Source organism: Anolis sagrei, chromosome Y, assembly GCF_037176765.1.
Source record: "Anolis sagrei isolate rAnoSag1 chromosome Y, rAnoSag1.mat, whole genome shotgun sequence".
Lineage (NCBI taxonomy): Eukaryota > Metazoa > Chordata > Lepidosauria > Squamata > Dactyloidae > Anolis > Anolis sagrei.
The window spans coordinates 29622673-29646019 of record NC_090035.1 but is presented as its reverse complement, the minus strand read 5'-3'; positions in this window follow the sequence as shown (position 1 = coordinate 29646019).

Sequence of the window (23347 nt, the reverse complement as noted above, 5' to 3'; positions counted from 1 at the left end):
GCTAATGTACAGGACGTGTGCAAGCTTCTCCTGTACAAAAGCTTGAACTCTTAAGACTTTCCAGGGGAGAACAGTCTTAAGAGCAGCCAAAGATTCCCAGAGAAACAGCCCTAAAGCTTTGAGGAATTTCAGAGGGTAAACAGTTTGGAAGACCAAAGAACTCCAGCTGGAGTATATCCAAGCCCTTACTGGTAGGTCCATTCGGTGCTTCGAAACGCAGTTTGACCCGGTAGCGGAGCCCACATCAGTAAGGGTTAGATTACAGTCAGCCTGGGAGAAGTTAAAAAGGGGATTTTCCTTTGAAGAAACAGTTATTGAAGACGCCTGTCCTTCGTGGGCAAGTTTAGGAAGCCCCCAGTTGCATAAAAGCCTGGAATCATTTGTTTAGCTTTACTGAAGACAAGAAAAGTTTCTGTTTGATTGTTCATTAATAAAGGACTTTGTTATACTTCACAAGCCATCTAAAGATTATTTGTAGTGAAAAACCTCTGAGAACTTCTCTTCAGGGCCCCCTGGCTTCCCGCTGGGCTCAAGTCGCACGTCCTATTATTTATAATTATTTACTGCAATTATTTACAGGCCCAGCGCACAACAGAACACCCACCAAACCCTTTTTCTGTTGGTCATGGGAGTCCTGTGAGCCACATTTGGTTCAATTCCATCCTTGGTGGGGTTCAGAATGCTCTTCAACTCCCAAATTACAAAACCATTTTTAAGTAAAGGATATACATTGGGTTGTTAGGTGTAAGGTGTCCAAATTTGGTGTCAATTCCCCCAGTGGTTTTTGAGTTATGTTAATCCCACAAAGGAACATTACATTTTTATTTATATAGATTCAACTGGCATTCCCTCTAGGGACCCTTAGGTCCTCCATTGAGACTCTATGGATTTCAATATTCACCAATTTGATTGAAAACAATCTCTCTAGGAATATCCAGGTCCTCCATTGAGACTTTGGATTCCATTATTCCCAGAATGATTGAAAACAGTCTCTCTAGGATTGTCCAGGTCTTCCAATGGGACTCTGTGGATTTGAGTATTTTGGATTAAAAATCTTCTCTCTAGGAATCTTTTGGTCCTCCATTGTGACTCTGTGAATGTGATTGTCCATAGATATACATATTTTTTCAATTGCATCCACCTACAAATATGTTTATATTTATATTTATATGAATATATTATTATTATTATTATTATTATTATTATTATTATTATTATCTTTATTTGTACCCTGTTAGCATCTCCTGAAGGACTCGATGCGGCTTTCAAAGGCCAAGGCCTCAAAACACAACATAACAATACAACACCTAAAGCAAATTAAAAACAATTAAAGCAATATTAAACAACAAGCAATAAACAATACATCAAGACACTATAAAACTGGGCCGGGCCAGAGTAATGGGTACAGGAATAAAAGTGCTGATGTGACAGGCGATATGTAAGGATTATAGGGTAAGTGCAGTGTGCGGTGTGCACACTTTATTAGTTCTAATAAAGTACTTCTGGGACTTGTTATTGGAGGTTTCTATTCTGGAAAGGCACATCGGAACAGCCAGGTCTTCAAGTTCTTTCTAAAGACTGCCAATATAGGGGCCTATCTAAGAACTTTTGGGAGGGTGTTCCAGAGTCGGGGGACCACCACAGAAAAGGCCCTGTCTCGCGTCCCCACCAAATGCTCCTGCAACGCTGGCGGGATCACGAGCAGAGCCTCTCTGGATGAAAGAAGTGAAAGTGTTCGTAAACAGAGATACGTTCACGCAGGTAGGATGGTTCCAAACCGTTTAGGGCTTTGTAGGTAAGCACCTGCACCTTAATTGGGCTCGGAAAATAAACGGCAGCCAGTGGAGCTCCTTGAACAAGAGGGTTGACCTCTCTCTGTAAGGAGCCCCAGTTAACATCCTGGCTGCTGCCCGTTGGACCAGTTGGAATTTCCGAGCCGTTTTCAAGGGCAGCCCCACATAGAGCGCATTACAGTAGTCCAATCTAGAGGTGACCAAGGCATGGACCACCCCGGCCAGATCAGCCTTCGCGAGGTACGGTCGCAGTTGGCGCAGGGATCTCAATTGTGCAAAAGCCCTCCCGGACTCTCTCTCTCTCTCTCTCTCTCTCTCTATCTATATATATAGAGAGAGAGAGCTATAAAAGTTTTAATATAAAAATATGAATATCTATATAAATAAAAATGTAATGTTCATTTGTGGGATTAAAATAACTCAAAAACCACTGGACAAATTGACACCAAATTTGGACACAATACACTGAACAGACCAACAAGTGACCTTCACTCATAAAAACACTGAAAAATACAACAGAAGAGACTTAAAAGCCAAAAATCAATAACAGCATTCACAAAACCACAGATATATATACCTAAACGCACACATATATACACATATACACAAATATCTATCTATCTATCTATATATATATATACACACACAAAACACATATACACAGAGTGGGCCACAGCAATACATGGCAGGGGACAGATAGTGTATGCATATACATCTATATAAATAAAAATGTTGTGTTCGTTTGTAGGATTAAAATAACTCAAAAACCACTGGACGAATTGACACCAAATTTTGACAGAAGACAATCCTAGAGAGACTGTTTTGACAGAAGACAGGCCAACGAGTGACCATCACTCATAAAAACACTATAAAACAACACAGTGGAAGGGACTTATTAAGCCAAAAAAGCAAAAAGACGCTGAAGAGCATGCACAGAAACGACTCTCTCTGGCAAACAAAATACACAATAGCATATCCACACTCTCTTTCGGACTACAGCTCACAGCATCCCCTAGACCAGGCCCTTTAGAAGAGGAGGAGAATCCAAATGCACTGCTTCCAAGATGCAAGCTTTCTTCTCTTTGGATTTCTTTGAGAGCATCCCAATCCCTGATATCTCTGTGGCGGCCCCCCTACTTTGGAACGCCCTCCCAAAAGAGCTCAGACAAGCCCCCACTCTAGCCGTCTTCAGAAGGAACCTAAAAACTTGGCTGTTCCGTTGTGCCTTCCCAGACTAGGAATCCCCACCCCAAGTCCTAGTAGCACCTTAGCATAACAAATTGTCACTGCACATCGCACTTTTAACCCTACGTGCCTCCTGCCATTCAGCACTTTTAACCCTTGTACCCCAGTGCGCCGGCCGAACCAGTTTTTAATAATGTCCTGATGTACTGTCTTTGTTGTTATTCTGCTTATTGCTTGATTTGCTTAGTATTATGGTGTTATGTTATTTTGCTTATTGTTTGATTTGCCTTGTTGTTGTGATGTTATACTTTCTACTGTATTGTGTTTGAGGCTTCGGCCTGTGTAAGCCGCATCGAGTCCTCCGGGAGATGCTAGCGGGGTACAAATAAAGTTAATAATAATAATAATAATAATATTTCCAATTTGCTCTTCCTGGACTGCAACTCCCAGCAATCCTCCAGATAGACAAGATATATAGATTAGATGGAGATAGACAGAGAGGTAGATAGATTGATCAGGAGGACTGTGGGGAGTTGCAGTCCAGGAATACATAGAGAAGGAAGAAAGGGGAGAAAAAGGAAGGGAAAGATAAAGTCGGGGGGAGGGGGAGAGAAGAGGAAGAGAAGGAACAGAGAGAATGAAAGAAAAAAAGGGAAGGAAGGAAGGAAGGAAGGAAGGAAGGAAGGAAGGAAGGAAGGAGAGAAAGAAAAGAAGACAGAAAGAGGGAAGGAAGGTTGGCCACAGCAATGTGTGGTGGGTACAGGTAGTATATATATAAATGTAATGTTTGTTTGTGGGATTAACATAACTCAAAAACCACTGGATGAATTGACACCAAATTTGGACACAATACACCTATCAGTCCAATGAGCGACCATCACTCATAAAAACATACAAAAACACAGCAGAAGGGACTTAAAAGCAAAAAATAATACATTACAAAGCATGCACAAAACCATACACACACACACAGACACACAGACACACAAACATGTATATACACATATACACAAATATATACACACATGTATACACACACACAAAGCACATATACACAAGCTGAGCCACAGCAACATGTGGCAGGGGAAGGATAGTATATAGCCAGAAAAGTATATATATTTATATGATATATATAGTTATAAAAGTATATATTTATATTAATATATAGATCTATAAAAGTATATATATAGCTATAAAAGTATATGTATGATATATATCTATATATTAAAAAATGCTCTGTGCATAATGAGTACCTTAAAAACAAAAGAACCAATGAATGAAATCACACCCAATTTGGCAACAAAATATCTCACAACACAAGGAGTGACCATTACTAAAAAAAATATGATTTTGTCATTTGGGAGTTGTAGCTGTTGGGATTTATAGTTCAACTACAATCAGAGCATTCTGAACTCCATCAATGATAGAATTGAACCAAACTTGGCACACAGAACTCCCATGACCAACAAAAAACACTAGAAGGGTTTGGTGGGCATTGACCTTGAGTTTTGGAGTTACAGTTCACCTACATCCCGAGAGCACTGTGGACTCAAACAATGATGGATCTGGACCAAACTTGGCACAAGCACTCAATACGCCCAAATAAGAACACAGATGGAGTTTGGGGGAAATAGACCTTGACATTTGGGAGTTGTAATCACTGGGATTGACAGTTCACCTACAATCTAAGAGCATTCTGAACCCCAGGAACAACGGAATCAGGGCAAACTTCCCACACTGAACCCCCATGACCAACAGAAAATACTTAAGGCCATCCAATCCAACTCCCTTCATCAGGGAAAGAAAAGGTAATCAAAGTCCTCCTGACAAAGACCCATCCAGGAATAGACACAGATAGATAGATAGATAGATAGATAGATAGATAGATAGATAGATAGATAGATATGATTCACACACACAAATATAGTATCATAGATTTAAAGAAGGACAATGATACCTTGCATGTTCCAGGGTGGGCAAACCAGACTATCTCCACAAGAAATACTGTTTACCTACAAGCATAAAGACATTACCTATATTAGAAACCAACACTTTCTCATTACTTTATTTTCCAGATCAACAGACTGGGCCACAGCAACGCGTGACAGGGGACAGTAGCTATCTATATCTATATCTATATCTATATCTATATCTATATCTATATCTATGTATATAATAAAAGTCAAAACTTGTATGTGGAGGACAAAAGTGTGGCGGGAGGAGTATGTGCCAGCATTTTGATTGGCTGCCGCTGTGGTGCTATTTGCATATGGTCTCTGATTGGCCAGCTTCAATAGGAGCCCCTGGTGGAGAAAAGAGTTCATGGCAGAAACGGGGACATGAGAAGAAAATTTGCATATGGTCTCTGATTGGCCAGCCTCAATTCCAAGATTCTGAGATGGCAAAGAGAGGAAAGGAAAAGGCCAGAGGGGGCTGAGTCAGACAATTACCAATACAGACCAGACTTGGCACACAGAACACACAAGACCCACTCGACATCCTACTGCAGTTTGGAGGAGGATGAACCATGGATGATGGGACTTGCAGTACCACCACTCACATTCTGAGACCCCTGTTAACCTTATCCAATGACTGATCAGGACCAAACTTCGCACATAGACCTCTTTACACATTGACCTACTTTACATCCTGCTGTGGTTTGGCCGGGGACGGACCGTGGATTATGGGACTTGCAGTACCATTGCTCAATTCTTCATACCACTGCAACCCTCATCCAATTACCAATAAATACCAAACTTGGCACACTGAGTCTCCATGACGCATTCTACATCCAAGTGCAGTTTGAAGGAGGATGCACCATGGACGATGGGACTTGCAATACCTGCACTCCCTTCCTAAGACCATTACAACTGCCAACGATGATGGATCAGGACCACAATTTACACAGAGACCCAGCATGACCCACTCTACATCCTGGTGCGGTTTGGAAGAATTTAACAATGGATGATGGGACTTGCAGTCACTTCACTCACTTCCTGAGACCACTGAGACCCTCGCCAATGACTCATCAAGACTAAACTTGGCACATGGAGCTTCAATGACCCACTCTACATCCTGGAGAAGTTTGGAGGACGACAGACCATGGATGATGGGACTTCAAGTACCTCCACTACCCAAGACTGCTGCAAAACTCATCTAATGACCAATCAAGACCAAGGTTGGCACACAGAGCCCCCATGACCCACTCTACATCCTGCTGCAGTTTTGGAGAAGGGTGGACCATGGATGATGGAACTTCCAGTACCTTCACTCACATTCTGAGACCTCTGCAAACATCATCCAATGACGGATCAAGACCAAACTTGACACATAGACCTCTCATGACACACGTTACGTCCTGGTGTTGTTTGGAAAAAAATGGAGATGGATGATGGGACTTGCAGTACCTTTGCTCACTGCCTGAGACCACTGAGACCCTCGCCAATGACTAATCAAGACTACACTTGGAATATGGAGCTCCATCCTGGTGCAGTTTGGAGGAGGACTGACCATGGATGATGGGACTTCAAGTACCTCCACTCCCTTCCGAAGATTGCTGCAACCCTCTTCTAATGACCAATCAAGACCACACTTGGCACACAGAGCCCCCATGATCAACTCTATATCCTGCTGCAGTTTGAAAGGAGATGGACTTTGGATGATGGAACTTGCAGTACCTTCACTCACTTACTGACACCACTGACACCCTCATCTAATGACTGATAAAGACTAAACTCGGCACACAGAGCCCCCATGACCCACTCTATATCCTGCTGCTGTTTGTAGGAGGATGGCCCATGGATGATGGGACTTCAAGTACCATCACTCACTTCCTGAAAATAATGCAGCTTTTATCCAAAGACCAATAAAGACCAAACTTGGCATACAGAACCACCATTACCCACTTTACGTCCTGGTGTTGTTTGGAAAAAATTGGAGATGGATGATGGGACTTGAAGTACCTTTGCTCACTTCCTGAGACCACTGAGACCCTCGCCAATGACTAATCAAGACTAAACTTGGCACATGGAACTCCAATGACTCACTCTACATCCTGGTGCAGTTTGAAAGAGGATGGACTTTGGATGATGGGACTTGCAGTACCTTCACTCACTTACTGACACCACTGACACCCTCATCTAATGACTGATAAAGACCAAACTTGGCACACAGAGCCCCCATGACCCACTCTATATCCTGCTGCTATTTGTAGGAGGGTGTGAGGTTACTGTTGGGGGAAATCCTATTTCCTCAAAACAAATCCATTCATATTAACATTTGCATGGGCCGGGGTTGATCCTATCTCAGAGCTCATTTTCAGAGTTCAGACAATGGGCTGAGAGATAAGTCAACCAAAACCCGGAAAAAAGGACTGATTAACTCAACCCATGGTATTTGTGCAGCTCCTTTGTCTTCAGGGTCCCCTTGTTTACAGAATTTTGAGATCCAAATACCATCATCAGCCCCTTTTCATACTTCCTCCAGATCTCATCAACAGGCCAGGAAACTCTTTTGTTTCTTCTGTTTGTCACCCCGCTGGCAAACAAAGGCTCAGCAATCAGCTGGCGGACGCCTCCTGGGCGTCCCGCCTCCCCATAGCTGTCAAGCTGAGTCCTCCTGGCTGCTGATTGGACCATCTTCGGAGGCACTAGGAAGGCTCCAATTGGCCCCTTGGAGGCAGCAGTGCCCGCTGGTTGGCTGAGAGGCGGGACATGCAGCCAAGCCTCCTCCCAGCTGTTCCAGGGCCAGCCAATCAGGGCGAAGCCAGCTGAGGGAGGGCGGGCGGGAGTTTCAACTGTTTTTTTCCTTTGTTCTGACAATATAAAAATGCCTGTAACTTCTATGAATGTATGCTTGTATGTGAACTATCACTACAATCGCATCCTTTTCAGCTGAATCGCAGAAATAAACGCTTCGGTCACTGGATACCTCTTCAGCCTCTGGTGGGATTAATTCTTAATATTTTGCGCTTTGGATTGGCTTTCGCTGGCTGCTCACCGAGGTCAAAAGACCCCATTAGCGGTCTTTAGGGATCTCCCTTCCTGGGAGGGCCCCCCAAAAGAGCTCGATATCATTTGGCTTACCACGAAGGGACTCCTGCTTGAAGTCCAGACTAAATTATAGCCTAAATTTTCAAGCAGGCACCTTGGTCTGATTCTTTGGGCCAGCAGCGAAGGAGGAACGGCTTGGGAAAAGAGGCGCCTCTCTTAATTTGGACTCTCCTTCTTGACAAAACTACAAATTCTCCCGCAGCCACTTCCTCCCAAGCTCTGACCTGGAGTTTCGGCACAAAGGAGTGCCAGGGAAGCCTTGATCCAAGGACTTCCTGGAAGAGGAGTGACCGACGCAGAAGGGGGAAAGGAAAACGTCCGGACGGGTAAGAAAAAGCAACCGTGGGCTGCCCCGGTGGTCGTCAGGTGGGAGGAGATTCTAGGCTTTCCGAACCAGCTTCGGAGTCGTCCACTGGGGAGGGAAGTCCTTAGATCTCGGTAACAAATTCCTGACTGGGGGTAGCGAACACCTAGGCGTTTGAGGCCCGGAATTGCAATTCAGCTCGCTTTTTGCTGACTTGGCGGGAGCTACGTGGGAAAGGGAGTCCTCCCCTTTTGGACTGCCTAGCTGCCAAGTGCTGATCGCCCCGAGCTCTCCTATCCAGGAACTTTTCAGGTTCTGGCCTGCCTTGCGGTTGGGGGGGGGGGGCTTCCCTGATTAACCACTGGTCTGTGGAGCTGGTAGCTGAGAGATGGGCGCCTGTTCTTCCAGGATCAAACGTCCTGTCTCATCGGATACACCTTTAGGAAGAATACTGGCGGAATGGGACAGGGTTGCGTCGCCGACGCAGGCCAGTAGGGTAAAAATCGCATGGAGAGGTGGCCCACCAGGCCCTCAGCAGGTGGAGTTTCGTGGCCCCTCATGGCAGTCGGATCGCTGTGAGAGGGCCAAGTGGACCGAACTCGCCTATGCCTCATGCTTTTTGCCATGTGCCGGAGGGAGGTGGAAGGGGGGTAGTTGTGGCCAACTCCTACCATGCAAGGGGAAGGTAACAAAGCCCCAACCCCCAGGAAACCCCCTCCAGACCCTTTTCCCTCTCCTTGAAAAAAATTGCTTGTTCCCCTACCATCCCATTCCCATTTCCCTTTACCCAATCTCCCTGACTCCTTCCTTCCCTTCCCAACCCCTCCATTTCCCTATTCCCTATTTATGATATGTCTGCATTTATATGCCCCTTCAATTTTTCTTCTCCTTCTCTGCTCCTTGAGGAAACGCACTAGGGAAATTCTTTGCTCTCCTCCTCTCCTGCTTTCTCCTGTGCCACCTTTTTCCTTCCTTCAGATGGGAAACGGAGGCATTGCTCATTCCCTTCTTCACCAAGCTACTACAAATCCCTTTCTTTCTAAAGCTGAATCTTCAGTGCCTGTTTATTTATAATAAACAGTGTTTCTCCTCACCAGGAGAGACTCTGCCACTGATGTGACTCAGCTGCCTTGCAAAAGTCTCTCTCTCGCCTGGTTTCCCTGACCCAAGAGCTCTCTTCTTCTCCCCTTCTCTTCTGTGCAACTACAAAACCCATTTTTCAGGGGCAGTCACCAATGTCCCTGCCTTTCCTTTGTTTTCTCTTTACTCTCCAACTCCCCCTTTTTTTGCTTTCAAACCCCTCCTCCCTCTCTCCTCTTGCAAACAAAGGGAGGTGTAGGGGGGGACCTTTTTTCTGTTCCTGTTTCCTTTTGCCAAATAAAGTTTGCTGGGTCTCTCTCTCTCTCTCTCTCTCTCTCTTCTCCCTCCCCTCCCATCTTCTAAGAAGCCAGTATTCTGTAAATTCTTTCCTCTATCTCCCAGAGAAATCCTGCTGCTCCCTCTTACCTCCTTCTTCTCAAACCAAAGGAAGAGATGTTCCAGAAGCATTCCCTCCAGACATTTCACCCACATCTATGGTTAAGTCTCTCTCTTACATACACAGTCCCTCTGATGCTTTTTTTTCCTTCCTGGCCCTTCCTCCCTCCCCTCTCCCTGAGCGCATGTATGTGTATGTCTAAATTATCCCATTAACTGCCTTAAATATGAGGGGGGCGTCGAGGTCCAGGGGTCCCCTCTGCACAGTGAAGAGACCACCGGACATCAGATTGAACTGTGGGACCCATAATCCACTCCTGCCGCTGAGGACAACTACCTGGGTGAGGTGAACAATGGGAGGTCTGTGGACTTTCCTGTGTGGAACCCAGATGGCACAGGAAGATCCTAGGAGAGCAGGACCAGACCCCATGCCGCCCAGAAGAGACAGCCCCTCCTAGAGGCTGATCTGAGCCCCCACGGGGGAATGCCATCGCAGGAGGAGCAACCAGGATCCCACAGCAACTGCCATGAAGGAAGGAGGCCCTGCCCGTTCCAGAGGCTGTGCAGAGGAGTGGCCCAAAGGAGACCACTGACGTCCCCACTAGGTATGAAAGTTTTTTCCCTTTGTTTCCCCACTAACTACCCTTGGGCTGGGAAAAGGGGAGTGGGAGGGGGCTGTAAACCTTCTTTCTGACTTTCCTAGACACTACCCCTGAGTCTCTGTGATGATGGAGAGCCAGACCTGTCTGCGGTCACCAGGAGGCGCCACGCCAGAAGGAGTAGCAAGGCTGTGCCCCATCTTCTCCCTCCCCCAAGTGCCAAGGGAGGAGCCAGCGCCCCCAGGAGGCCTGAGGACCACTGCCAGATGGGAGAATTCCACCATGTGCCAACCTTCTCCATTGGGGACTCACTCGGGACCCCTGAGTGCTCCATGCTGACTGCCATCACAGGCTCCATCATCCCCTGCCTCCACCATCTTCACCTTCTTACTTCAGTCTTTTTTTTCTCCAACCCAAAGGACACTCTGCCACTGGTCTCTCCCACCCTGCTGGGTCCTGCTGTTGTTGCTTAAGTTGGGCCCCAGAATAATCAACAGAATACAATCTAATCAGTCTAGAAAGAGGCCCTGGGTGCTAAAGAATTGTCGAGGCTTGGGAAAATGAGTGTGACCATTTTCCAGCCTCGAAGGGAGGATTTGATGCGGAGCATCTTTCCCCCCCAAGTATTTGTAGTTCGCCAAGGGCCGGACAATGGATTCTGTTGCTTCCTGACCCAGCACACATAACTGGGTTCCTGTTTCCTCTCTGTGAATTCTCTGGCTTGTGTACTGGACCCTGGCCCCTGATCAGGGAAATGTAGTTTCCCAAAGGACACTGCTTCACAGATTGCAACCCAGAAGCCCCCCCCCCTTTGAACTCTCTTGCTTGCCCTCTCCTATTGACTTTCTGCTCCACATCCCGGACTGTTTCCAGCCACACTTTTGGACACAAACCTCAGACCAGGCTAGCTTGGAGGGACAAGCCGCCTCAGCCTACAGCCGCCTTCACCAAGGAGACTATGATTCCAACAAGAATGAAATACATTTATTATTGTTGTCTTTAATAAACTTTGCTGGGTTGGGGATGGGGATTCATTTATGGAATGTATGAAGGATATGAAGCATGATGAAATGTATATAATGGAAGTCTATCATATGAAATGTACCCTTGCTCTCTTCCCCACCTTTTTCCCTCCTGAACTTTGCCCCAGAAAAGGAATGTGACCTGAGGTTACTGTTGGGGGAAATCCTATTTCCTCAAAACAAATCCATTCATATTAACATTTGCATGGGCCGGGGTTGATCCTATCTCAGGGCTCATTTTCAGAGTTCAGACAATGGGCTGAGAGATAAGTCAACCAAAACCCGGAAAAAAGGACTGATTAACTCAACCCATGGAATTTGTGCAGCTCCTTTGTCTTCAGGGTCCCCCTGTTTACAGAGTTTTGAGATCCAAATACCATCATCAGCCCCTTTTCATATTTCCTCCAGATCTCATCAACAGGCCAGGAAACTCTTTTGTTTCTTCTGTCTGTCACCCCGCTGGCAAACAAAGGCTCAGCAATCAGCTGGCGGACGCCTCCTGGGCGTCCCGCCTCCCCTGAGCTGTCAAGCTGAGTCCTCCTGGCTGCTGATTGGACCATCTTCGGAGGCGCTAGGAAGGCTCCAATTGGCCCCTTGGAGGCAGCAGCGCCCGCTGGTTGGCTGAGAGGCGGGACATGCAGCCAAGCCTCCTCCCAGCTGTTCCAGGGCCAGCCAATCAGGGCGAAGCCAGCTGAGGGAGGGCGGGCGGGAGTTTCAACTGTTTTTTTCCTTTGTTCTGACAATATAAAAATGCCTGTAACTTCTATGAATGTATGCTTGTATGTGAACTATCACTACAATCGCATCCTTTTCAGCTGAATCGCAGAAATAAACGCTTCGGTCACTGGATACCTCTTCAGCCTCTGGTGGGATTAATTCTTAATATTTTGCGCTTTGGATTGGCTTTCGCTGGCTGCTCACCGAGGTCAAAAGACCCCATTAGCGGTCTTTAGGGATCTCCCTTCCTGGGAGGGCCCCCCAAAAGAGCTCGATATCAGGTGGACCATAGATGATGGGACTTCAAGTACCTTCACTCACTTCCTGAAAACAATGCAGCCGTTATCCAATGACCAACAAAGACCAAACTTGGCATACAGAACCGCCATTACCCACTTTCTCTAATGACCCGGGCAACGCCGGGTCCCCAAGCTAGTATATAATAAAAGTCAAAACTTGTATGCGGCGGATGTGTGGCGGTGTATGTGCCGGCTTTCTGATTGGCCAGCCTGAAAGTTCCACGATTCTGATTGGCTGCTGCTGTGGTGCTATTTGCATATGGTCCCTGATTGGCCTGCTTCAACAGGAGCCCCTGGTGGAGAAAAGGGTTCATGACAGGAATGGGGACATGACAGAAGGAAATTTGCATTTGGTCTCTGATTGGCCTGCTTCAACAGGAGCCCCTGGTGGAGAAAAGGGTTCATGACAGAAACAGGGACATGACAGAAGGAAATTTGCATATGGTCTCTGATTGGCCAACCTCAATTCCAAGGTTCCGAGATGACAAAGAGGAAAGGAAAAGGCCCGGGGAGGCTGGGTCAGAAAATTACCAATACAGAGCCCACAAGACCCACTCGACATCCTACTGCAGTTTGGAGGAGGATGAACCATGGATGATGGGACTTACAGTCCCATCACTCACATTCTGAGACTGCTGTTAACCTCATCCAATGACTGATCAGGACCAAACTTGGCACATAGACCTCTCATGACCCACTTTACGTCCTGGTGTGTTTTGGCCAGGGATGGACCATGGATTATGGGACTTGCAGTACCTTTGCTCAATTCCTGCAATCCTCATCCAATTACCGATAAAGACCAAACTTGGCACACTGAGTCTCCATGATGCACTCTACATCCTGGTGCGGTTTGGGGGAGGATGCACCATGGACGATGGGACTTGCAATACCTGCACTCCCTTCCTGAGACCATTACAACTGCCAACAGTGATGGATCAGGATCACAATTCGCACAGAGAGCCCGCATGACCCACTCTACATCCTGGTGTGGTTTGGAAAAAAATGGAAATGGATGATGGGACTTGCAGTCACTTCACTCACTTCCTGAGACCACCAAGACCCTCACCAATGACCGATCAAGACCAAATTTGGCACACAGAGTTCCCATGATGCACTCTACGTCCTGGTGCACTTTCAAGGAGGACAGACCATGGATGATGGGACTTCAAGTACCTCCACTCCCTTCCCAAGACTGCTGCAACCTTCATTTAATGTCCGATCAAGACCAAACTTGGCACACAGAGCCCCCATGACCCACTCTACATCTTGATGCTGTTTGGAGGAAGGTTGACCATGGATTATGGGACTTGCAGTACCTTTACTCATTTACTGAAACCACTGCGACCCTAATCCAATGACTGATAAAGACCAAACTTAGCACACAGAGCCCCCATGGATGATGGGACTTCAAGTACCTTCACTCACTTCCTGAAAACAATGCCACCGTCATCCAATGACCAATAAAGACCAAACTTGGCATACAGAAGCGCCATTACCCACTTTCTCTAATAACCCGGGCAGCGCCGGGTCCCCAAGCTAGTATATAATAAAGAAGAGTGTTTGTATCGGACAGAGAAATTGTGGAGGGCGGTGTATGTGCCAGCGTTCTGATTGGCTGCCGCTGTGGTGCTATTTGCATATGGTCTCTGATTGGCCAGCTTCAGTAGGAGCCCCTGGTGGAGAAGAGGGTTCATGGCAGAAACGGGGCATGACAGAAGGAAATTTGCATATGGTCTCTGATTGGCCAGCCTCAAATCCAACATTCCGAGATGAGAAAGAGAGGAAAGGAAAGGCCGGGGACTGGGTCAGAACACTCCCAATACAGACCGAACTAGGCACAGAGAGCCCCCATCACCCACTCTACATCCTACTGCAGTTTGGAGGACTATGAACCATGGATGATGGGACTTGCAGTACCACCACTCACATTCTGAGACCCCTGTTAACCTTATCCAATGACTGATCAGGGCCAAACTTCGCACATAGACCACTCATGACCCACTTTACATCCTGGTGTGGTTTGGCCGGGAATGGACCGTGGATTATGGGACTTGCAGTACCATTGCTCAATTCTTCAGACCACTGCAACCCTCATCCAATTACCAATAAATACCAAACTTGGCACACTGAGTCTCCATGACGCATTCTACATCCAAGTGCAGTTTGAAGGAGGATGCACCATGGACAATGGGACTTCCAATACCTGCACTCCCTTCCTAAGACCATTACAACTGCCAACGATGATGGATCAGGACCACAATTTACACAGAGAGCCTGCATAACTCACTCTACATCCTGGTGCGGTTTGGAAGAATTTGACAGTGGATGATGGGACTTGCAGTCACTTCACTCACTTCCTGAGACCACTGAGACCCTCGCCAATGACTCATCAAGACTAAACTTGGCACATGGAGCTTCAATGACCCACTCTACATCCTGGAGCAGTTTGGGGGACGACAGACCATGGATGATGGGACTTCAAGCACCTCCACTACCCAAGACTGCTGCAAAACTCATCTAATGGCCAATCAAGACCAACGTTGGCACACAGAGCCCCCATGACCCACTCTACATCCTGCTGCAGTTTTGGAGAAGGGTGGACCATGGATGATGGAACTTCCAGTACCTTCACTCACATTCTGAGACCTCTGCAAACCTCATCCAATGACGGATCAAGACCAAACTTGGCACATAGACCTCTCATGACCCACTTTACGTCCTGGTGTTGTTTGGAAAAAAATGGAGATGGATGATGGGACTTGCAGTACCTTTGCTCACTTCCTGAGACCACTGAGACCCTCGCCAATGACTACTCAAGACTAAACTTGGCACATGGAGCTCCAATGACCCATTCTACATCTTGCTGCAGTTTGGAGGAGGACAGACCATGGATGATGGGACTTCAAGTACCTCCACTCCCTTCCAAAAATTGCTGCAACCCTCTTCTAATGACCAATCAAGACCACACTTGGCACACAGAACCCCCATGATCCACTCTACATCCTGCTGCAGTTTGAAAGGGGATGGACTTTGGATGATGGGACTTGCAGTACCTTCACTCACTTACTGACACCACTGCCACCCTCATCTAATAACTGATAAAGACCAAACTTGGCACACAGAGCCCCCATGACCCACTCTATATCCTGCTGCTGTTTGTAGGAGGATGGGCCATGGATGATGGGACTTCAAGTACCTTCACTCACTTCCTGAAAATAATGCAGCCGTAATCCAAAGACCAATAAAGACCAAACTTGGCATACAGAACCGCCATTACCCACTTTCTCTAATAACCCGGGCAACGCCGGGTCCCCAAGCTAGTATATATATATATATACACACATACATATATATAGCCCTAAAAGTATATATTTTTATATAAATATATATAGCTATAAAAGTGTGTGTGGGTGTGTAGGTATAAAAGTGTGTGTGTGTGTGTGTGTATATATATATGACTACATGCATACACACACACACACACACACACACACACAGAGAGAGAGAAAGCTATTTTCAAGGCTGCTGGGTTGAGCGCCTATTCATCCCTATTTGCAACTATGTATTAGGAATTGATTGAAAACAGTCTCTCTAGGAATCTCTAGGTCAGGCATGGGCAAACTTGGGCGATGCATAAGTATTTAGAGATAAATAGAAGGCACATGCAAAAAATTTGGAAAAGTTGGAAATTGTAAAAAAAAAGCAGAAGTTTTGTAATTCAGAAGCCATCGTCGAAGTGTTTGCGTGGCCCACACCAAATATTTTAGAATCGAAGCCTACCCCATACTTTGTTTTAGTTCAGTAAATCTCGAAAGATTCCCAAAGTCAGTTTCATATTCAATGCAAGGCAAGGAAGGAAAGCCAATGGCTGACTTAGTGCCTTGCCATTCCTCTGTAAAATTAATGCACTCTCAGCATTGGCAGCAGGCAAAAGCGGGAGTAGCACATTGTGGGAACAGCACAGAGAAATGTTGTTTAGGAAGGGAGAAGCCCTATTCCACAGAATTCAAAAGGCCCTGCCCTAAACCACACTTCTCAGACTGCACCAGCATCAGAAAGCACCAATCGGGATAGTGGAAAGAGAGGTCTATGTCAGAAATATTAAAAATGAACTGGGCATTTTTTATTACAAAAGTGCAAATCAAGCATTGAAAGAATTAATAGGTTGAAGCCTGTTAGAGTCAGTGGGCCAAAGCTAGGGTTGTCCTGAGCAATGTGAGGTAAACCTCTGTGTGTGTGATGCCTCATGTAAGAAATCTCCAGTGTGAAGGCTGCTATGTGTAAAGCTACTCTGTTATTTGTTTATTTGTGTTATGGAAACCTTATTTTTGTAAATAGTGCAACCATATAATTTTGCTATAAAGAGATAACATTGGTCTGTGTGTTTTTGTTCTTTTCATCACTTTGGCTACTGGTGATGAGTCACACTGCTGCTGATAGGTTACTCTGCTATACATTTATGAGGAGGGTTTTTTATTAATAAGACCACTCACCCAACTGTCAGTCCCTCCCAAAAACTTTGAAAATTCAACAAAAATCAGTAAGTGAAACGTTCTGAAATTTGGTGGGTTGACAGTGGTAAATGTGTTCTACCATTGTAGCAAGATATACCCAGTAGCTTTAAAAATGTGGGAGATAGGAGCCAATGACGTTTCCCCATAGTAATTATGCAAAAATGTAGTTTCGGAAGCTATATGCCTGCCCTAAACTACATTTCCCAGACTGCATCAGCATTAGAGAGCACAAATCAGGACAGTGGAGAGAGAGGTCCGTCCCTCCCTTACAGAAGCCAGAATCTACAAAGAGGAGGACTGGGTGATATCTCTCTCTCTAATAAGTAAGCCAATCTCTGTGCTGGGCTGGAAAAAAATGAACTAAATGGATGGCCCTGATGGGGTCTGTACTATAATTTTTGTCCCTGAGTTATAAATGTCAGTTCATAATTGGTTCATTCATAAAAACATGACAAAAGTGTATTACACTGTAAAAATTTTGCCCAAGGGCCATCACCCTATAACACATTCTGCTTTGTTGCGTCTCCTCCAATTGAGTGAACTTTCTCCCACAAAAACAGTTTCTGGAGTAGACCGACGACTTTCAAAGTAAGGACTACACAATCAAACAGGAAATAACACTTTGAAATTAGGAACAAATTTCCTTTATTATTAAAAAAACACATTGTTTATAAAAACTTTAAAAATCTGGCAAAATTTTGGATAAATAAAATGTTCTGAAATTTGGATTGCTGTAAGTTTTTCGGGCTGTATGATCATGTTCCCATAGTAATTACGCAAAAAATTGTGATGTGCATGACTTGACAAATGCAAGGCTGGGGTAAAAATTGCTGGAGGATACATTGACAACCTCAGATATACAGATGATACCACTTTAATGGCTGAAAGCGAGGAGGAGCCGAGGAGCCTTCTAACCAAGGTGAAAGAAGAAAGCGCAAAAGCTGGGTCGCAGTTAAACCTAAAAAAAAAAAACAGTCCGACAACCGGACTGATTGATAACTGGCAAATAGAAGGAGAAAATGTGGAGGCAGTGACATACTTTGTATTTCTAGATGCAAAGATTATTGCAGACGTAGACTGCAGCCAGGAAATAAGAAGACGTTTCCTTCTTGGGAGGAGAACAATGACCAATCTATATAAATAAAAATGTAATGTTCGTTTGTGCTACCATCAGAACTCAAAAACCACTGGGGGAATTGACACCAAATTTGGATACAAGACACTTAACAGTCCAATTTATGTCCTCCACTCAAAAAAAAAAAACCCAAAGAAACAACTCTAAAACCAAAGGACACTGCCCACCAAACCCAGTATTTTCTGTTGGCCATGGGAAAACTGTGTGCCCAGCTTGGTCCAATTCCATCATTGGTGGGAGTCAGAATGTTCTTTGATTATAGGTAAACTACAAATCCCAGCAACTAAAACTCCTAAATGACAAAATCATATTTTTTTTTAGTGAAGGACATACATTGGGTTGTTAGGTGTCCAGTGGTTTTGAGTTCTGTTAATTCCACAAACGAACATTACATTTTTATGTATATAGATTTATTATTTCCTATATTTATACCCTGCCCTTCTCCCTCTGAAAGGGGACTCATGCTTACGTATGCCAAAAACCACTTTCAAAACGACAGAAAATAGATTTTCTCCTCCCCTCACCAGCTTCATTCTCCTTTATTAAATCTACAGTGTAGATGCACCCAAAGTCAACTCTTCTACTTAGGACTCGATTATAAGTCAGTGTAGACACATGCGCACACACGCACGTGCGCATGCACACACACACACACATATGGATGGATGTTGGATCACTGGTTGGTGATACACACACACACACACACACACATATAAAATATGTCATATATTAATATTATATATCTATATATATAAAAAGAGAAAGGGCGTCCAATGGGACAGCAAAACTCAAAAAAACCCCGACGTAAATTTACCAAATTTCCCATGCACATACCTCAACCCACAAAGTATGCACAAATCGATTCAAAATACTAAACAACATTAAAACACACTCACAATTAGACAAAACTGAGCATGTGCAATGGTGCCCCGCCACGCGCACATGGCCAGCCGGCCAACGCACCCCTGCCCACACCCCCTCCAAGGAAGCCACGCCACCTAAACCCCACCCTGCCCCTTCCCGCCCTGTCCAAATCCATCTCTCTTCCTCCTCCTTCTTCTTGCCCCTCCCACGCCCCCTCCAAGAAAGCCACGCCCCCTCCAAACCCTGCCCCGCTGCTTCCCGCCCTGTCCAAATCCATCCCTCCTCCCCCTCCTTCTTCTTCCCCTGCCCGCGCCCCCTCCAAGGAAGCCATGCCCCCTCAAAACCCCGCCCTGCCCCTTCCCAGCCTGTCCAAATCCATCCATCCTCCCCCTCCTTTTTCCCCCCACCCACGACCCTCCAAGGAAGCCACGCCCCCTCAAAACCCCTTCCCGCTCCTTCCTGCCTTGTCCAAATCCATCCCTCCTCCCCCTCCTTCTTCTTCCCCTGCCCGCGCCCCCTCCAAGGAAGCCACGCCCCCTCAAAACGCCGCCCTGCCCCTTCCCGCCCTGTCCAAATCCATCCATCCTCCCCCTCCTTTTTCCCCCCACCCACGCCCCTCCAAGGAAGCCACGCCCTCTCAAAACCCCTTCCCGCCCCTACCCGCCCTGTCCAAATCCATCCCTCCTCCTTCTTCCCCTGCCCACGTCCCCTGCAAGGAAGCCACGCCCCCTCAAAACCCCGCCCCTTCCTGCCCTGTCCAAATCCATCCCTCCTCCCCCTCCTTCTTCTTGCCCCTCCCATGCCCCCTCCAAGGAAGCAACGCCCACTCCAAACCGCGCCCTGCCCCTTCCCACCTTGTCCAAATCAATCCCTCCTCCCCCTCCTTCTTCTTCCCCTGCCCACACCCCCCACAGAAGGAAGGAGAGAAGGAGGGAGAGAAGAAGGGAAAGAAGGAGGGAAGGAGAGAAAGAAGGAAAGAAAGAAAGGCAAAGAAGGAAGGAAGGAGAGAAGGAAGGATAGAAAGTGTGAGAGAAGAAGGGAAAGGAGAGGAGAGAAGGAAAGAAAAAAGCAGGGAACAGAAGGAAGGAAGGAGAGAAGGAGGCAGAGGAGGAAGGAAGGAGAGGAGGGAAAGAAGGAGGGAAGGAGATAAAGAAGGAAAGAAAGAAGAGTAGAGAAGGAAGGAGGGAGAGAATGAAATAAAAAAGTGAAAGAGGAGAGGAAGGAGAGAAGGGACGAAAGAGAGAAAGAGGGAGGAAAGGAAGGAAAGAGACAAGTAAGGGTGGAACCAAAGAGCAAAAGAAATGAGAAAAGAAACATGTAGAGAAGGAAGAAAGAAGAAGGGAAAGAAAAAAGAGAAAAAGAGGGAAGGAATGAAAGAGGGAGGGAAGGAAAGATAGGAAAAAAGGAGAGAAAGAGGGAGGAAGGTTGGCCACAGCAACGCGTGGCGGGTACAGCTAGTATTTCTATATAATACATATATGTTTGTTGTTGTTCATTCGTTCAGTCGTCTCTGACTCTCCGTGACCTCATGGACCAGCCCACGCCAGAGTTCCCTGTCGGCCGTCACCACCAGCGCCTTCAAGGTCAGTCCAGTCACTTCAAGGATGCTATCCATCCATCTTGCCCTTGGTCGGCCACTCTTCCTTTACCTTCCACTTTCCCCAGCATCATTGTCTTCTCTAGGCTTTGCTGTCTCCTCATGATGTGGCCAAAGTACTTCAACTTTGTCTCTAGTATCCTTCCCTCCAATGAGCAGTCAGGCTTTATTTCCTGGAGGATGGACTGGTTGGATCTCCTCGCAGTCCAAGGCACCCTCAGGACTTTCCTCCAGCACCAGAGTTCAAAAGCATCTATCTTCCTTTGCTCAGCCTTCCCTAAGGTCCAGCTCTCACATCCGTAGGTTACTACAGGAAATACCATGGCTTTGACTATGCGGATCTTTGTTGCTAGTGTGATATCTCTACTCTTTACTATTTATCGAGATTGGACATTGCTCTCCTCCCAAGAAGTAAGCGTCTTCTGATTTCCTGGCCACAGTCTGCATCTGCAGTAAACTTTGCACCTAGAAATACAAAGCCTGTCACGGTCTCCACATTTTCTCCCTCAATTTTCCAGTTGTCAATCATTCTTGTTGCCATAATCTTGTTTTTTTTATATATTTAGCTGCAACCCAGCTTTTGCGCTTTCTTCTTTCACCTTGATTAGAAGGCTCCTCAGCACCTCCTCGCTTTCGGCCATCAGAGTGGTGTCATCTGCATATCTGAGGTTGTTAATGTTTCTTCCAGCAATTTTCACCCCAGCTTTGCATTCATCAAGCCCCGCACATCGCATGATGTGTTCTGCATACAAGTTAAAGAGGTTGGGTGAGAGTATGCAGCCTTGCCGTACACCTTTCCCAATCTTGAATCAGCCTGTTGTTCTGTGGTCAGTTCTTACTGTTGCTACTTGGTCCTTGTACAGATTCCTCAGGAGAGAGACAAGGTGGCTTGGTATGTCCATCCCACCAAGAACTTGCCACAATTTATTATGATCCACACAGTCAAAGGCTTTAGAATAGTCAATGAAGCAGAAATATATGTTTTTTTTTTTAAACTCCCTGCCTTTCTCTATTATCCAGCAGATATTGGCAATCTGGTCTCTCATTCCTCTGCCTTTTCTAAACCCAGCATGAACATCTGGCAACTCTCGCCCGATCTATTGCTGGAGTCTCCCTTGCAGGATCTTGAGCATTACCTTACTGGCATGAGAAATAAGGGTCACTGTACGGAAGTTTGAGCATACTTTCGTATTTCCCTTTCTTAGTATGGGGATATATATATATATATATATATATATATATATATATATTTTATATCTACTACTATATAACATAATGTTGCTACTATATATTACTATATTAAATAGACTCAAAATAGAGTTAGAAGGGACTCTACTATGGTATTAGGGGAGAACAGACAGGAAGGAAGGAGGGAAGGAAGGAGAGAAGGAAGGAAGAAAGGAAGAAAAGAGGTACCAAAAGAAGGAAAAAGAGAAAATAGGAAAGAAAAAGGAAAGGAAAAGCAGGAAAGAGATAAAGAAGGAAGGAAGGAGACAAGGAAATAAAAAGGGAAAGAAGGAAGGAAACAGGGAGGGAAGAAAGGAGACAAAGAAATAGAGAAGGGGAGGGAGGGAAGGAAGGAAGGAAAGAGAGAAGGAAGGATGAAACCAAAGAGCGAAAGAAGGAATGAAAGAAAGAGGTAGAGAAGGAAGAAAGGAGAGAAAGGGGAAGGGGAAGAAAAAGGGGTAAGGAATAGGTACGTACCTCTCTTTCATAATCGTTCAGATATCTACCTCTACTTCAAAAATTCATACTATAGGCCACAGCAACGCGTGGCAGGGCACAGCTAGTCTTAATAAAATAGTCAAGAGTAGAGACATCACACTGGCAACGAAGATCCACATAGTTAAAGCAATGGCATTCCCCATAGTAACCTATGGATGTGAGAGCTGGACCATAGGGAAGGCTGAGCGAAGGAAGATAGATGCTTTAGAACTGTGGCTTTGGAGGAAAAAATTTAGAGTGCCTTGGACGGTGAGGAAATCCAACCAGTCCATACTTCAGGAAATAAAGCCCGACTGCTCATTGGAGGGAAGGATAGTAGAGGCAAAGATGTACTTTAGCCACATCATGAGAAGGCAGGAAAGCTTGCAGATGAGATGATACCGAGGAAAATGGAAGGTAAAAGAGGGGCCGACCAAGGGCAAGATAGATGGATGGTATCCTTGAAGTGACTGGGTTGACTCTGAAGGAGCTGGGGGTGGTGACGGCCAACAGGGAATTCTGGCATGGGCTCGTCCAGGAGATCACAAAGAGTCGGAAGTGACTGAACGAATAAACATGGTCATGTTCCAGAAGCATTCTCTCCTGATGTTTCACCTGCATCGGAAAAAGGATCCTTTTTATTGGGGGATTGTTACAAAGTGGCCAGGGGAATCTGAAAGGGAGAGAGTTTCGTGTAGCTATTGCTGATGCCACTGTCTTGTAGATACTTGGAAAATTCATACTCCTGGGAACTGTGGAACTCTCTGCTGCGGTCAGACCAATTTGAAGTCAGGGGTTTTAATGTTTGATGACACATCTATGACAGACATTCTCAGAGGTCTATTGGAAGCTAGGAAAATTGAGTTTATATATCTGTGGAATGTCCAGGGTGGGAGAAAGACCGTTTTGTGTGTTTGAGGCAAGTGTGAATGTTGCAATTTGCCACCTTGATTAGCACTGAATGACCTTGCAGCTTGAAAGCCTGGCTGATTGCTGCCTGGGGATCCTTTGTTGGGAGGTTTTAGCTGGACCTGTTTGATTGCCTAGTTTCCAACAAACCTCACAATAAACCTCTACTAGGCGAGGG